This window comes from Ipomoea nil, unplaced genomic scaffold (assembly GCF_001879475.1).
Source record: "Ipomoea nil cultivar Tokyo-kokei standard unplaced genomic scaffold, Asagao_1.1 scaffold3195, whole genome shotgun sequence".
Classification (NCBI taxonomy): Eukaryota; Viridiplantae; Streptophyta; class Magnoliopsida; order Solanales; family Convolvulaceae; genus Ipomoea; species Ipomoea nil.
This window is the reverse complement of record NW_017619623.1, coordinates 1,836,412-1,854,933: the sequence shown is the minus strand read 5'-3', so window position 1 is coordinate 1,854,933 and position 18,522 is coordinate 1,836,412.

Below are 18,522 nucleotides of genomic sequence, written 5' to 3'. Positions count from 1 at the left end.
TAACACCCCGAAATTTTGAAACATTTAAAGCTTATATAATAAAGGCAATTTCTCATAAAATCCCAAACAGAGTAACATTAATCATAAATGTACGGGGTGCTATGCCACATCTGAGCTGGAGAACTCAGATGCACAGACTAAACTAACTAATATCCTCAATACATCATTGTGGCACGCAGGCCGAAAGGAAATACTATATATCTAATCCGCAATCTTCTAACGCACTCTGGGGTCTACTCATCTGTGCCTGAAAGCCAAATATATCTATTCAGCGAGAGATGCCGGTAACCCACTCCAACGCGTTGGAATACATTATAGATAGATATATATATAGATATACGAAAATCATTTTGAAGCGGGAAGATATATACTAAAGAGACACTAGTTTTAAAACCAGGAATAGACTCGACAGATAGGGATAAGCACATTCAACAGTTATAACCAAGCATATAAAGATACTAGAATATATCCTATGGTCACAAATTCACTTCATCTCATTCACGTCATCATTCAATTCTTATCTCATCGCGCAAGCATACTTTGGTGGTGCCACAAGACCAATCGCAAGCCCATACATGAGGGTCAGCGCATATAGCTCTGACACGACCCAGCAGCACCCTGCCTCGTATCGCAATACGAAGGGGTCGATCGCAACCGACCGATGAACCGTAGCTCATCATAATGTTTGATCGCAACCAAACAGTGGACCGCAGCCCAAGAGTGATCATCTGACCGCAGCCAGGAATATGAACAGCAGCTCATGTAAAACGTTTGATCGCAGCCCAAGAGTGTAATTCTGACCGCAGCCAGCTTCTGAACCGCAGCTCAGGAATAACCAATTTGATCACAACCAAATTGGGGTATCACGCACACATAACACATAGCAAATACATGCAACCCATATTAACACATTGGGAAAGGGGAGAAAACGTATAATGAAACCTATGCGTGGTCATCCACATACTAGGAATAATCCTAAGGGGTTCATACTTCCTTTACCTAGGCCAACGGGATACCAATTCAACTATCATGCGATATATAAGACTCATTTATCCTACGAACGGTACCCGAAACATCAAACTAGACTTAGGCACGATGAACGGAGTCCGTCGGGATACCACGAGGGTCGGGGAAACATCAAACAGGGAAGCTGAAGACCCAAGGTGGGCAAATTCCAGCGGGTAGCCGGTGGGTGGGGGACCACCCGCCGGCGACAAGCCTCCGTGCAGCGGGTGCCCGGCGGGCAGTCGCCTGCCCGCTGCCGGCGGCGTCCTTTTCGGGCAACGGGTAGGTGGCGGGTCCCCCTACCCCCACCTACCCCCCAGTGACTCTTTATCACAATAAACGTCCCGGGATCCGTTGTGGAACCCGAAACCATGCTTAGACACTTTTAAACGCAATTGATGACACCACGTAGACAATTAACGGACCAAAAGCAAGAATCATATAGCACACATCCTATCATGATTTCTATACATAATTAACACCTGAACATGCGAAATCCCAACCAATTATATCAAAAATAACACAATACGAAATCCCCAATTTGACTTAGGGCTCTAATCATATACAAATCACCCAAATCATAGTTCATTTTTTTTATATCAAGAAACACCAAGAACATCACATAATCATCAAGAACCTCTTATCATCATCAAGATCATCAAGATCTCACATAAAATCATCTAACCAATTATTAGGATCATATCATCAATATCACAAACGATTCATCAAGACACAAGTGTAGAGAGGAGGCCAAAGAAGATAATTATAGCAAAGAAAATAGGTTTTGTTGAGACATGGGTTACCTCTTAGCCTTAATTAATCCTCCCTTGGCTATTAAGGTTCTTCTCTAAGATTTCCCATCCGACTGATCTCCCTAGGCTTGGTGGTGGGGAATCTCCCGGGAATATTTTTGTGTAATATAACTATGGGTGGTAAGGGTTCTAATTGCTTTCTAATCCCCTATTTATAGAATCAGGAATCCTAATCATAATCTGAATAATAAAGGCCTACTTTATTTATTTCTCATAGATATATAGGTATAGGATTCCTAATTAGAATCGGACTGGTATAACGTTTTCCGTCTTTATTCCTAATAGGCTTAAAACTCTAGTTTATGCAAGGGTCCATAATCCATGGTGGACCACATTAATTAATTAAAGGGAATCCTTAACCAAATGAAATCCTTTTTAATTATTATTAACGGAATTAATTAAATAATAATCCAGGATTGGAGGCCGTAATACGGGGTGTTACACTCTCCCCCCCTTACGAGAAGCTTCGTCCCTGAAGCTTAGAAATTATTACGGGGATAACGAGTCGAAACTAGTACGTGGTTATGTAGAGAAAGTATTCTACGTGGAAAATATATAATTATATAACTATGTATGCTGGCCTTTTTTGGGAACGATTGGGTTAGAAGGATAATGAGAGTGGATGGTTCGGGTTTCAAATTTAAGGACAAGTTGAATTTAGGGATTAGGATCAAAGTTTTCAAAGTTGCAACTTAGGAGTTAAGGTTGCTACCTTGTATGGAATCGTAAAAATGGGGAATCAAGAATGAGGCTTGAAGGGTAGAAAGGGTTTTACAATAAGGCGGGGTTCGATTGTCAAAGGGAAGGGATGGAATTCGGCTGGGATGGTTTTAAGGATTCTTGACATTGTGTGATTATTCCTGTTTGAAGCCCGATTATGACGTCAAGACGAACTGATGACCCTTTTTCTTTAGTTTTGGCTCTGCTTGGCTCTAAGATTTCCGTTGATATTTTCTTCCCATGCTAAGGTCTCATCCATTTTTACCGCTTTTTGAAGGAATTTTTGTGATGAATCCCGTGATGATTCAACACTTACTTCTTTAATGCGCCCAAGGTCTTGACCAAGCTTGGTCAACCAAGCCAATCTTTTAGGGCGCACTTCCCAAATTCTTCGCAAAGTCTCTTGGGAGTCAATAAACATCGGGTTGACTTTCTCTCCTTATTGAATTTCATATCCTTTTTAGTGAATGAAATTTTTAGTAAGACTTCATGTCTTCCCTGGGGTTCGGCTTGCTGTGCCCTTTTTGATATAAACCTAGTCCAAGGTTCAAATAAAGATGGAATATTGTCCCAAGAATGCTCTCAAAAGTAAGGATAGAGATGGATCAAAGTACCTTAAACCTCACGAGAAACCTTTTGTCTCGAATCCTCAAAGACTTGGAAGAATCCCATTGTAGCTTCTAGTACCTCAATGTTGCAATCTTCAATCAACTAGAGTCGGATCTAGTTTCCTTCGCTTCAAGAACGAGTCCACGAACCTAAATCTAAGGTTGAAGAAAGTAAAATTGATTCGAGTCCACGAATCAATTTGTTAGTCGAGTCCACGACTAGCCACTAATTGAGTCCACAATTAGCCGTAAGGTTTCTTACACAAGTGTAAAGAAAAACTTAAGAATTTTATTGAATTAAAGCCTGATCAAAACTGATATGGATGTGCCCTATTTATAGGTATAGGGGCAGCATTATAATTCTAAATACAAAGGGAAAAAGACTCCTAAACCTAATCTAGAAAACAAGTAAATAGAGCTTTATTTAGAAAGGGTTTTAAGGAATCCTTTCTAAATACAACTAGTGTTTTCTCTTTTATGCCCAACAATTTAAATTAATGATGACCAAAAATAATAGGGCTGATTTGGGCCTAATTTAATTACCAAAATCAGCACTTAAACAATTATAAAAAGCCTTGAGTTCTTCGCCATCATTTGCAACTAGGCTTGAATTGGATTTCCACCATTTTTTAACATAACCAATGAAGAGTTGTCTTAATTGTTTGGAGTTAGACCTTGTTATTGGCCCAACTGGTACTCTTAATGGATCTTCAGTAGTTTGGGTTGCATTATCCTCCCCTTCTTGAAAATGATTCGTCTTCGAATCTGTGCTATCAAATGGAGACAAGTCTGAAACATTGAAAGTAGAAGACACATTGTATTCAACTCTAAGATCAACCTTATAAGCGTTATCTCCAATCCGTGATATAACTTGAAATGAGCCATCTCCACGTTGGTTCAGCTTTTGACTTTCTTTCGCGGGGAAAACGGTCTTTGCGCAAGTGAATCCACACCCAATCTCCAGGCTCGAATGTGATCTTTTTCCTTGTCTTGTTCACTTGAGTAGTTATTTGTTCGTTCCTTTTCTCAATTTGTTCTTTGACTTTAACATGCATCTCTTTGATCTTCTTGGCACGTTCTTCTCCATCTAAGCTATCCTGCGGATTGTAAGGCAAAGCAAGTAAGTCTATAAGAGATAACGAATTAAAATCATACACAACTTCAAAAGGAGACATGTTAGTGCTTGAATGTATTGCACGATTATAAGCGAATTCAACATGAGGCAAACATTCTTCCAATGATTTTAGTTTTTTAGAGATCACACTTCTAAGTAATTGGGATAAGGTTCTATTAACTACTTCTGTTTGTCCATCAGTTTGAGGATGACAAGTAGCAAAGGCAAAAGTGGCTGAGAAATTTAGAATCTCTATCAGAAACAATAGTCTTAGGGATGCCATGCAATTTAACAATCTCAGCAAAGAAAATATTAGCAATATGAGTTGCATCATCAGTTTTGGTGCAAGCAATAAATCTAGCCATCTTACTAAAACGATCAACTACAACAAAAATAGAATCTTTTCTCTTAGAACTCATAGGTAACCCTAGAAATATCAAGCCACGGGCCGCTAGGAACAGAAAGTGGTGTGTAAAGCCCTTGGGGAAGTGATTTGCACTTAGCATGGTGACATGTAGTACAATTATTCACAAAAGTCTCAACGTCTTTTTTCATTCTAGGCCAATAGAAGTGTTCATGCAACGCATCATAGGTTTTAGAAATACCGAAGTGTCCCATAAGACCACCTCCATGTGATTCAGAGATCAAACTCACACGCAAGGAACAATTAGGAATGCACACTTTATTTTCCCTAAACAAAAACCCATCTGACAAGTAAAACTTTCCCAAAGGAGATCGTACACAAGAGGTGTAGATCTCGCCAAACACTGAATCACTAGCATAGAGAGACTTAATGAAATCAAAACCAAGAAACTTATCATGTAAAGTAGCAAGTAAAGTATGTCTGCTAGATAAAGCATCAGCCACTTTGTTTTCCGTACCTTTCTTGTAGGCAATTTTATAAGGAAAAGCTTCAATGAACTCGAGCCATTTAGCATGTCTCTTATTCAACTTACCTTGGCCTTTCAAATGTTTTAAGGCTTCATGATCAGTGTGTAAAATAAAGTCTTTAAACCATAAATAATGTTGCCAAGTTTCCAAGGCTCTTATAATGGAATAAAGTTCTTTATCATATGTGGGATAGTTGAGTGTTGCGCCACCCAACTTCTCACTAAAATAGGCAATGGGGCGTTTATCCTGCATCAGTACAGCACCAATTCCAATGCCAGAAGCATCACATTCTAGTTCAAAAGTTTTATCAAAACAAGGCAAAACAAGAACAGGAGCGGTAGTGAGTTTCTCTTTCAATGTAGCAAAAGCTTGTTCCTGTTTAGGCCCCCATTTGAAGATTGTGTCTTTCTTAAACAACTCATGCATAGGGGCTACTATGGAGTTGAAATCACGAACAAACTTTCTGTAGAAACCTGCCAGTCCAAGAAAACTTCGCAAGTTAGATACATTAGTTGGCGTTGGCCAACTTGTGATAGCTTCAACCTTTTTTGAATCCATGGTCACACCTTCTATACTAACATGAAATCCTAAAAACTCAACACTCTCAGACATAAAAGAACACTTCTCAAGATTGGCATACAACTGTGCAGCGCTAAGTTCAAGAAAAACTAATCGAAGGTGTTTCAAGTGTTTTTCTTGTGACTTGCTATAAATCAGAATATCATCAAAGTAAACAACAACAAAATTACCAATAAATTTCCTCAAAACGTGGTTCATAAGCCTCATGAATGTGCTAGGGGCATTAGTTAAGCCAAAAGGAATGACTAACCACTCATATAAACCATGCTTTGTTTTAAAGGCTGTTTTCCACTCATCACCTTCTTTCATCCTGATTTGATAACATCCTCGTTTCAAATCCACGTTGCTAAAGTACTTAGCTCCATAAAGTTCATCAAGCATATCATAAAGTCGAGGAATAGAAAATCTATACTTAATAGTTATATTGTTGATTGCACGACAATCAACACACATTCTCCATGTACCGTCTTTTTTTGGGACAATGAGCACTGGAACGGCACACGGACTCAAGATTTCTCGAATATGTCCAATTTCAAGAAGCTCTTCAACCTGTTTCTGGATTTCCTTTGCTTCCACGGGATTGGTTTTGTACGCTGGTTGGTTTGTCAAGGTAGATCCAGGGACAAAGTCGATTTGATGCTCAATCCCTCTAAGTGGTGGCAATCCTTTTGGCATCTCTTTAGGGAATAAATCTGAAAAATTAGCAAGCAATTCATCAATAGGGGCATTAAGAAAACAAGATTCAGAGTGTAACACAAGAGAAGAATCAAGATCAGTGGTAAGCTTATGAATGAAAAGTAAGTTAAACGTATCTCCCCTTCTTATTGCCTTCTTAATGTCATTTTTTGTTGCAAGAAGAGAGGGCTGATGTGGTGATTCCTTTGCTGGGTTTTGAGATGAAAATGGCGTGGAAAGGGATATTGGAGGAGGTGGAGGCTTTGATTTTGGATAGGGGGAATATGGCACTGATTTCGCCTCTTTTGATGCCTTCCTCGATTTCAATAGTATTTCTTCCACCTGTTTAGGAGTCAAAGGAGACAAGACATATCTAACTCCATCCATGTGAAACGCATAAGTGTTCATCATTCCATCAAAAGTGATTTTTCTATCAAATTGCCACGGTCTACCTAACAGCACATGAGCAGCCTGCATTAGGACAATATCACACAAAATTTCATCAGAGTAACTGTTAATAGATAAAGGAATAAGAGCCTGCTTTGTTACTCTAACTTCTCCTGCATCGGTTAACCATTCCAAACGATATGGATTAGGGTGATCAAGCAAAGGTAATTGAAGAAATTTAACCATAGCTGCACTAGCCACATTTGTGCAACTTCCAGAATCTATTATCACAGTACAAGCATTCCCTCTAATTGACCCTTTAGCATAAAATATATTTTCTCTTTGAGACTCATCTTCTTTTAAAGGATGAACATTCAAAACCTTCTTAACAACAAGAGTATGAACAGACTCACTATCAACATATTCATAATCAAAATCTAAAGGTAAAGGTAGTTCCTCCTCAACATGCTCATTGGGGGTTTCCAAATGGTCACTAACCTCATCCTCAGACTCATATTCAAGACAAGAAGCAAACTTTTCACATTGTTTTGTTATCTTAACTATCCTCTTGTTAGGACAATCACGAGCCATATGGCCTCTTCCATTACATCTATAACAAATCAATTCTCGATCATGTTGAGGCCTAACTACCTCACTTACCTTTTCCTTACCTTTGTCTCGTGAATCATCTCTTGGAAAAGGGCGTTCATCACGCCTTTGAGAGGCAGAACGAGTGGTGTTCCATCTTGATGCACCATTGTTGGGCTTGTACATCTTCATCTCTTTGATTTTTGCTTCAGATTCTCGTGCAGCATACAAGGCATCATCAAGGGTGTCATATCTTTGTGTACTCATCCCCCACCGGATTTCTTTGTTCAATCCATGTAAGAAACGAGCAATAGTTCTTACCTCTTCTTCATGTATGTCCCCTTGCTCAAGTAAAATATTGATTGTTCGGTGATAGTCATCAACCGACGTTGATCCCTGAACGGTTCCCTGCAATATTCTTTCAAGATCATAGAAAAAAGATTTAGGGCGAAAGGTTAGGCGCATATCTTCCCTTACTTGAACCCAAGATTCATAGGGAATAAAATGCAACTCTCTCCCTATTTCTTTTTCTCCACCAAGATACTGCGTACCCCTTAAAAGATGTAGCAACTAGCCTAATTTTTGTAACATCAGAATAGTGCTTTAAATCAAAATGTGTTTCAACAGCATTCTCCCATTCTATATACTCTGCTGGTCCCTTCTCACCAGAGAAGTTAGGAATTTCAAGTTTAATGTTTCCTAACTACTCATTAGGCTGTTGGATCCTTTGACATCAAGGATCGACTCTCCCTGCTGGTGGCAGGTGTCGCTCATCATTGTGTGGTGGTTGCACTTACTGTGAGCGTTGCTCCAGATTAGTCATTCGTGTGAGTAACCCGTCCATGGCAAAGGTTAGATCATCTATTTTTTCTTCCAATGTCTGGGGTGGGTTTGGAACTTGTTCATCCATCTGTACAGAAAAAAAAAATTCTAAAAACAAGAAGATGTGTGAGTAGATACGTTAGTGAAAGCAAAAAGTTGGCTCGCTCCCTCACTATTCTCAGCTCACAAGTAAGAGGTGGATTATATATCTCTGGGGGTGCACTACACACTCTTACAAACACACACTCCACTCGTGTATCGCTCAAGGTGGCAGATACTCTCACAAGTCTTTTTCCAAAAAGGAAAATTCTAGTCCGGTACTCAAGTTGATATGGATTCAACCTCAAAGTTCAAGAAAACGTACCTTGGAAGACTTCACAAACCTTTGAACGTAAGGGTGTATCGCGAGATAGGTAATAAAATTGAGAGCAAGAAGCAAAGAAAAAGGACAATACGAGCAAAGAAACTAAATAAGATTTGAAAGAAAAAGGAAACCAAAGAAGGAAGTATGGCAGAAAGATATGCAAGACCAATATCAACAGATAGAGACAAATAGAATCTAAGAGGGGTTCAAGTATACCACACCAAAATAGGAATCTATCAAGAACTCCTTCCAACCTTATACTTTTCCCCTTCCTTTTCCCTCCAAGATTCTCCTACCAACCTTATTCTTTCCCCAACCTTATTCTTCTTCTTCTTCTTCATCTTTTTTTTGCTTTATCTGTTTTTTTTTTTTTTTGTTTTTTTTTAAAGTAACCTCCAAATAACTACTGTAAATATCAACAGAAATTTCGGACCAAGAGAATCCACACAACCCCTTCAAAATAGAACCAAGAATTTCAAGAATCACCCAGAAAAACAGAAACGCTGCCCTTACTTCGAAGATCAATATCTCAATGACCCTAAGGAATTAGAAAGTGTATAATATATAAATAGAACGCCCGAGAAGAGATCTAAAACATATCCAAATTTAAGATAAAACTAACTAGTGGATCTCGAGATATAGGTGATTCTTTGAAACTGGTCACAGAACGCGAAAATGCGCTTTGGATATATGTATTGGTGAGATGGAGTTGTTTTCTTTACAAAATGTATGGTAATATGTTGCTTAGTAGGTGTGAGGTCTTGTAACACCCCAGATTTTCAAGACTTTTAAAACTTATAATAAAGGTAGAATCTTATTAAATCCCAAGATATAAATACAAGCGTTCGGGGTGCTATGCCACACCTGGGCTAGAGAACCCAAGTGCACAGGCTAACTAACTAATATCCTCAAAGCGTAAATACGTAAACGTGGCACGCAGGCCAAAAGGGAAACTATCTACTTCTAAGTTCTAGCGCACTCCAGTGACTTAATCTTCTGTGCCTGAAAGCCAAATATATCTGTTCAGCGAGAGATGCTGGTAACCCACTCCAACGCGTTGAAATACAATACATATAGAGATATATATAGATATACGAAAACCATTTTGAGCATGAAGATATATCCTACGAACTCTAGCTTTAAAAACCGGGAATGACTCGACAGATAAGGCCAGACGCAAGCAACAGTTATAACGAGCATATGCAGTTCACAACACATAAGGCAGATAAGGCAAGGCATAAACAATGATCATAACCCAACATGAACAATCCCCAATATAAATCCCATAGTCACATCCCCCAAGATACTCGTAATCACAACTCGTCCCTGTCACAACACATATCACACTTTGTTGGCGCCACAGGACCAATCGCATGCCCATACATGAGGGTCAGCGCATATAGCTCTGACACGGCCCCCCAGCACCCTGCCCCGTATCGCAACACGGAGGGGTCGATCGCAACCGACCGATGAACCGCAGCTCATCATAGTGTTTGATCGCAACCAAACAGTGGACCGCAGCCCAAGAGAATGTCATCTGACCGCAGCCAGGAAAAAGGACGAACTGCAGCTCGTATAGGAACGTTTGATCGCAACCAAACGGTGGACCGCAGCCCAAGAGTATCAATCTGACCGCAGCCAGCTTCTGCCGCAGCTCAGGATAACCAATCCGATCGCAACCGAATTGGGGTAACACACACACATAACACATAGCAAGCACATGCAACCCACATTACACATTGGGAAGGGGGAGAAAGCGTATAACAAAACCTATGCGTGATCCATCACATACTAAGAATAGTCCTAAGGGTTCATACTTCTTCTACCTAGGTCAACGGGATACCAATTCAACTAGCATGCAATATAATAGACTCATAAACCTACAAACGGTATCCGAAATATCAAACTAGACATAGGCACGATAAACGGAGTCCGTTGGGACACCACGGGGAACGGGGAACATCAAACGGGGAAGCCGGGGTCCCGGGTGGGATGAATTTCCAGCGGGTAGCCGGTGGGTGGGGGCCACCCGCCGGCTGCCCGCCGGAATTACTGTTCCGGGCAGCGGGTCGCCGGCGGGCAGCTGCCCGCCCGCCGGCTGCCCGCTGCCGGGAAGGTGTTCTCGGCCGTGGGTAGGTGGCGGGTCCCCTACCCCCCCACCTACCCCCCACTGACTCTTATCACACAATACGCCCCGGGAACCGTTGTGGAACCCGAAAGCATGCTTAGACACTTTACAACGTAATTAATGACAACACGTAGACAATTGACGGATCAAATACGAGAAACGAACGGCACATAACCTATCATGCTTTTCTAAACATAATCAACACCCAAACATGCGATTTCCCCACCCGATAATCCAAGAATAAGATCATACGATACAACCTAGGGTTCTAATCACTTTTATATCAACAAGTATACGGTTCGTCTTCTAATTACAAGATTCGGTAATAATAACACATAAACATCAAGAGCATCACACAATTATCAAGAACAACACATAATCATCAAGAACTCTACATAATCATCAAGAATTCCATAATCATCAAGAATCTCCCAATATCAAGATTATCAAGATCCCTCATGGGATCATCACATCAAACATCAATAATTATCATCATATCTCGCCAATCACAATAATATGGGGGAAACCCTAAGGGGGAATCATAGCTATGAAAATAGGTTTTGTTGAGACATGGGTTACCTCTTAGCCTTAATTAATTCCTTGGCTATGAAGGATCTTTCTCTAAGCTTCCTTGCTTTCTTGATTTCTCCTAAGGGGATTCTTGGAGCTCTTTTGGTGGTGGGGGGTTTTTCTTGTGGGAAGTTCTAGGTGCCTCCTACGTCCCCTATTTATATATTTAGGAGTCCTAATTAGGAACTAATATTATAGGCTCGCTAATTCTATTCCTTTTGGAACTAAGGATTGGGTTTAGGGGTTGGGTTTATATGTGAGGGCCCATGGACTATGGTGGGCCTTTTTCCCTAATTAATCGTTATGATTTATTCTTTCTCTTGGGCTATTGATTAATTAATTAAATGGTTTTAGGGGCCGTAACACGGGGTGTTACACTCTCCCCCCCCCCCCTTACAAGGGGCTTCGTCCCCGAAGCCCGGTGTTATAGTTCATCCTTTCACCCCTAGACACCGCGTAGCTCGGCCTCCTGATTAGGGTTGCGGCCTTACATTTGTCTTGGCTTGGGTTAGGCTGAACTTTTGATGGTGTTGTGAGAGGGAATTTTTCGGTTTTACCTCGGTTTCCTGTGCTGGAACTGGATGCACCGCGAGTGCCCAAGGCGGCCTCGATCGCTGCTACCCTTTGATCGAGTGCACGTGTGGTGCGAATCAAGGATGAGAACCCTTCTTCCATGATTTGATTCTGCTGGTCGAGCTGAGCGAGTATGCGTTCGTTGACCGAACCCTCGTTTTGTCCCCTCGGGTTCCCTCCTGGCTGTGGGTGCACTGACGGGTTAGGCCCGTCTTCCTCTTCTTGTCCTTCATTTCCCTCCGTACCTCCGCAATCTTGCATGGCTCGCTTGAGCTTTTTGTTGGAGATGTCCAATCGATCAACCAATTCCCTACGTTCATCCTCGGGTTTTTGGCAAATTTCTTCGAGGGTGAGATAGTGTCCTCCATCGGTGTAGTAGATGTCGTTGCGGCGGAGGTTTTGGGCATTGAAAACCATGCCGTTTGCGGTTTTGACCCCGGTGTGGCTTAGGTCCACCCCCTTTTTCTCCATGATCCAACTTAGGATCATCCCGTAGGGTAGGCTAAGCCGGTTGTTTGTTTTGCAGAACTCTATGTGCTTTAGCATGAGTGCCGGCAGGTTGAACTTGATTTTATGTTTTAGGAGATACGCAAAGGTGCACTTCAAGCTCCCACATCCTTGCTCTTGTTATTGGTGGGCAAGAGGCTATCGGTTACAATCATAACCAATATCTTTTGCTCTGCCGATAGCCACTTTCGGTTTGGTCGAGTGGCCGAGGTGAACCCGTCCTCTTTCCCGAGTAAGTACGTAAGATAGTCCTTGTATCCCGTGGTTTGGGTATCAATCCACCCCTTTCGGTCATAGTCAAACACACCCGTGGTGGTCAATTTGAAGAGCTTGGCCAACCGGCCCTCGGAAAGCACAATTTCCTTGCCACGGACCTTGGTGGTAATTTCTACTTTGTCACCTCGTTTGGTGGCTACAAGGTGTTGGTAGAATTCTTTTACCAAGTCGGGGTATGTGTCCCCTTTGATGGCAAGGTAAGTGTCTAAGAGCCCTTGATGTCTAAGCATGTCAACCAATTCCGGAGAGAATTGGTCGGGTTCGAGTGCTTTACCTCCGATTACGGTGTAATCGGCATTGCTCCACTCCGGGGTGCGGATTCCGAGAGGTTTCTTTGGCATGGTGATGATCATTTGTTGGTGACGTTTCCCGGCGACTCCTTTTTCCGACACGGCGGCGACGGCGATTTTCCGGCGGGTTTCCGGCGGCGGTTTCCGGCGGCCTCTTTTCCGGCGGTGGTTCGAGCCGCTACAAGGTGGCGATGGTGGGGCGGAGCTCGGCAATTTTCCTGCGGGGCGGTGGAGGTCTACGGTCGCGTGGGCGTAGGTGGCAGCGGGCGAGGCTTGGGTGGATGGCGGGCGGCGTCGCTGGCGGGTAGGGAGGCAGCGGGTCGCCGCTGGGTGTTCTCCGGGCGGTGTGCGAGGTCGGCTGGGACGGCGGCGCGGCGGTGTGGCGCTTAGCGGTGGCGTTCGGCCGGCGACGGTGGTACGTGGTCGTCGGTTCTGCTGGGGTGGGGCGGCGAGGTGTGTGAGGTGGGGAAGGGAAAGAGTGGGGAAGAAGAAGGGGAGGAAGAAGAAGAAGGGTTTTTGATTTGGGGGTTTTGTGAGTTTTAGGGACTTGGAGGGATTTAACAAGGGGTTATCCCCCTTAAGGTTTCAAGAAACACTCATGGCTTAGTGGTTGGGATTTAGACTTGCAAATGTGAGGTCTAGTGTTCAATTCCTAATGGTGACATTAGGCATTTCTTGGTGGTGTGGTTTTCCTTTGTCTTTTTCCTTATTTTGTCCTTTAGTGGGGGAAGGGTTGGGTTGATGATATCACTTGTGCTTTATCTTCATAGTGGAAATTGAAGTTTGACCAAAGATCCTTATTCATAATACTTCCGAAGTAGCTAAGCTAAATAGACATAATGTTTTCGAAGTATTTAAGCTAAATAGGTGGTCCATACGATACAAGGGGTGGTTACAAGGGGTGTGATGGTTTATCCTAGACAGAATACGTTTTCTGGGTTTTCTTCGGTGGGATCTGTATGGTCCTCGTCTTCCGGGATTGGGTTTTCCCCTTCTAGGTCTTCTTCGTTTCCGAGGTTGGCTTGAGTGTGGCTCATAACGAATACCTTTCCGGGAGCGCCGTAACTTCCTTGTTGACCGGTGCCCCCGTGTTGGCCCACGGTGGCGGGGCGCGGTCTTTGGGGTCGAGTGCACTGGAATGCCTTGTGCCCCTCCTCTCCGCAGTTGAAGCATCGCCAGGGGTTGCCTGCGCAATCCTTGCCCCTATGGCTTTTGTTGCATCTCGGACAAGGGAAGCTTCTTGGATTAGCTTCGTTGTTTCCCAGGCTCGGTCCTTGGTTGGTCGGGTTGTTCGTCCTTGTGCCGGTGTCGTTTCTCGTTCTTTTCACTGGCGGTGCCCCACTTCCGGTGTTTCTTCTTCGTATTTGTTCCTGAACTCCGCGTTGGAGTAGTTGGATCCGATAGAGATTCGCGGCACTGGAGTAAGCCTCGTTGAGGGTCCGAGGTCTGCTTACCACTAGCGCCTTTCGAGCTTCGAAGTTGAGGCCCGACACGAATCTCTCTATCTTGGTTACCTCGGTGGGGACTAGCTCTGGCGCGAAGCGTGCCAGCTCGAGGAATCATTTATGGTATTCTACGACGGTGGCCGTTCCTTCACGTGGGTTGGACAGAATCTCTCTCGTAGTCGTGTCTTGAGGTCCTCCCAATTGAACCCCGGTTCTTGTTGATAGGTGGGTCCCTCGTGGATCCACCAGAGGTCGGCCTCGTGCCCGAAGTAGAATGAGGCTATCTCTACGCGGCGTTCCTCTGGGCATTCCACTACTCCAAAAATCTTATCAAGCGTCCGGATCCACTCTTCTAGGACCGCGGGATCCTCTTCTCCCGAAAACGTGGGTGGTCGGTGATTTGAGACTTGTCGGGCGACGTCCGAGTTTGCGTTTGATGGAGGCGGTGAGGGCCTGTTGTTGCGAAGGGCCGCGTCACTTAGTGCCTGTGCGACCTGTGTTAGTTGCTGTAGAGTTTGGGTCAAGGGGTCATTAGTGGCGGGTTCCGGAGTCCTTGATTGCCTTCTGTTCGGTGCCATGCTATCGTCTTTCTGGTCAGTGTTTATAAGAATGTTAAGTTAGAGTTCGATGCACTTCTGGTGAAGTGATAAGTGGGGAAGGGTTTTAAAATGGGGAAGGGCAACGTGTAGGGAAGTTATGTGTAGGTTTCACAATCTCACTGCGCGTCCTAAGATTCCTGAGTCCTATGTTCCTAGGTACTTAGAGTTCAAGCCTAACGTCCTAAAGTCCGGTCTTAAGAGTCTTTTCCTAGGGTCAAACTTAGGCTCTGATACCAACTGTAACACCCCAGATTTTCAAGACTTTTAAAACTTCTAATAAAGGTAGAATCTTATTAAATCCCAAGATATAAATACAAGCGTTCGGGGTGCTATGCCACACCTGGGCTAGAGAACCCAAGTGCACAGGCTAACTAACTAATATCCTCAAAGCGTAAATACGTAAACGTGGCACGCAGGCCAAAAGGGAAACTATCTACTTCTAAGTTCTAGCGCACTCCAGTGACTTAATCTTCTGTGCCTGAAAGCCAAATATATCTGTTCAGCGAGAGATGCTGGTAACCCACTCCAACGCGTTGAAATACAATACATATAGAGATATATATAGATATACGAAAACCATTTTGAGCATGAAGATATATCCTACGAACTCTAGCTTTAAAAACCGGGAATGACTCGACAGATAAGGCCAGACGCAAGCAACAGTTATAACGAGCATATGCAGTTCACAACACATAAGGCAGATAAGACAAGGCATAAACAATGATCATAACCCAACATGAACAATCCCCAATATAAATCCCATAGTCACATCCCCCAAGATACTCGTAATCACAACTCGTCCCTGTCACAACACATAACACACTTTGTTGGCGCCACAGGACCAATCGCATGCCCATACATGAGGGTCAGCGCATATAGCTCTGACACGGCCCCGCAGCACCCTGCCCCGTATCGCAACACGGAGGGGTCGATCGCAACCGACCGATGAACCGCAGCTCATCATAGTGTTTGATCGCAACCAAACAGTGGACCGCAGCCCAAGAGAATGTCATCTGACCGCAGCCAGGAAAAAGGACGAACCGTAGCTCGTACAGGAACGTTTGATCGCAACCAAACGGTGGACCACAGCCCAAGAGTATCAATCTGACCGCAGCCAGCTTCTGAACCGCAGCTCAGGATAACCAATCCGATCGCAACCGAATTGGGGTAACACACACACATAACACATAGCAAGCACATGCATCCCAGATTACACATTGGGAAGGGGGAGAAAGCGTATAACAAAACCTATGCGTGATCCATCACATACTAATAATAGTCCTAAGGGTTCATACTTCTTCTACCTAGGTCAACGGGATACCAATTCAACTAGCATGCAATATAATAGACTCATAAGCCTACGAACGGTACCCGAAATATCAAACTAGACATAGGCACGATAAACGGAGTCCGTTGGGACACCACGGGGAACGGGGAACATCAAACGGGGAAGCCGGGGTCCCGGGTGGGATGAATTTCCAGCGGGTAGCCGGTGGGTGGGGGCCACCCGCCGGCTGCCCGCCAGAATTACTGTTCCGGGCAGCGGGTCGCCGGCGAGCAGCTGCCCGCCCGTCGGCTGCCCGCTGCCGGGAAGGTGTTCTTGGCCGTGGGTAGGTGACGGGTCCCCTACCCCCCACCTACCCCCCACTGACTCTTATCACACAATACGCCCCGGGAACCGTTGTGGAACCCTAAACCATGCTTAGACACTTTACAACGTAATTAATGACAACACGTAGACAATTGACGGATCAAATACAAGAAACGAACGGCACATAACCTATCATGCTTTTCTAAACATAATCAACACCCAAACATGCGATTTCCCCACCCGATAATCCCAGAATAAGATCATACGATACAACCTAGGGTTCTAATCACTTTTATATCAACAAGTATACGGTTCGTCTTCTAATTACAAGATTCGGTAATAATAACACATAAACATCAAGAGCATCACACAATTATCAAGAACAACACATAATCATCAAGAAATCTATATAATCATCAAGAATTCCATAATCATCAAGAATCTCCCAATATCAAGATTATCAAGATCCCTCATGGGATCATCACATCAAACATCAATAATTATCATCATATCTCGCCAATCACAATAATATGGGGGAAACCCTAAGGGGGAATCATAGCTATGAAAATAGGTTTTGTTGAGACATGGGTTACCTCTTAGCCTTAATTAATTCCTTGGCTATGAAGGATCTTTCTCTAAGCTTCCTTGCTTTCTTGATTTCTCCTAAGGGGATTCTTGGAGCTCTTTTGGTGGTGGGGCGTTTTTCTTGTGGGAAGTTCTAGGTGCCTCCTACGTCCCCTATTTATATATTTAGGAGTCCTAATTAGGAACTAATATTATAGGCTCGCTAATTCTATTCCTTTTGGAACTAAGGATTGGGTTTAGGGGTTGGGTTTATATGTGAGGGCCCATGGATTATGGTGGGCCTTTTTCCCTAATTAATCATTATGATTTATTCTTTCTCTTGAGCTATTGATTAATTAATTAAATGGTTTTAGGGGCCGTAACATGGGGTGTTACAGGTCTCGTTGATATTGGACGGGAAAAATGGAAAACTATTTCGGGATTGTTTTTCAAGAAACTGGAGAACATGTATCAAGATTCAAGAACACAATCAAAAATGCAAAGGAAAAATTTTTTGGGGGTTTTTAATGAATAAGAAACGAATAAAAGTAGTGTGTAAGATAAGAACGAGATAAACCTAGGGAGCCAAAGAAACCAAATTTCTAATGATAATGAGATAAACCTAGGGAACCAAAGAAACCAAATTTCTAACGATAATGAGATAAACCTAGGCTCTGAATACCAAATTGATATGAACCTAGTCCAAGGTTCAAATAAAGACGGAATATTGTCTCAAGAATGCTCTCAAAAGTAAGGATAGAAATGGATCAAAGTACCTTAAACCTCACGACAAACCTTTTGTCTCGAATCCTCAAAGACTTGGAAGAATCCCATTGTAGCTTCTAGTACCTCGATGTTTCAATCTTCAATCAACTAGAGTCGGATCTAGTTTCCTTCAATTCAAGAACGAGTCCACGAACCTAAATCTAAGGTTGAAGAAAGTAAGATTGATTTGAGTCCACGAATCAATTTGCTAGTCGAGTCCACGACTAGTCACTAATTGAGTCCACAATTAGCCGTAAGGTTTCTTACACAAGTGTAAAGAAAAACTTAAGAATTTTATTGAATTAAAACCTGATCGAAACTGATATGGATGTGCCCTATTTATAGGTATAGGGGCAACATTATAATTCTAAATACAAAGGGAAAAAGACTCCTAAACCTAATCTAGAAAACAAGTAAATAGAGTTTTATTTAGAAAGGGTTTTAAGGAATCCTTTCTAAATACAACTAGTGTTTTCTGTTTTATGCCAAACAATTTAAATTAATGATGACAAAAAAGCCTTGAGTTCTTCGCCATCATTTGCAATTGGGCTTGAATTGGATTTCCACCATTTTTGAACATAACCAATGAAGAGTTGTCTTAATTGTTTGGACTTAGACCTTGTAATTGGCCCAACTGTTACTCTTAATG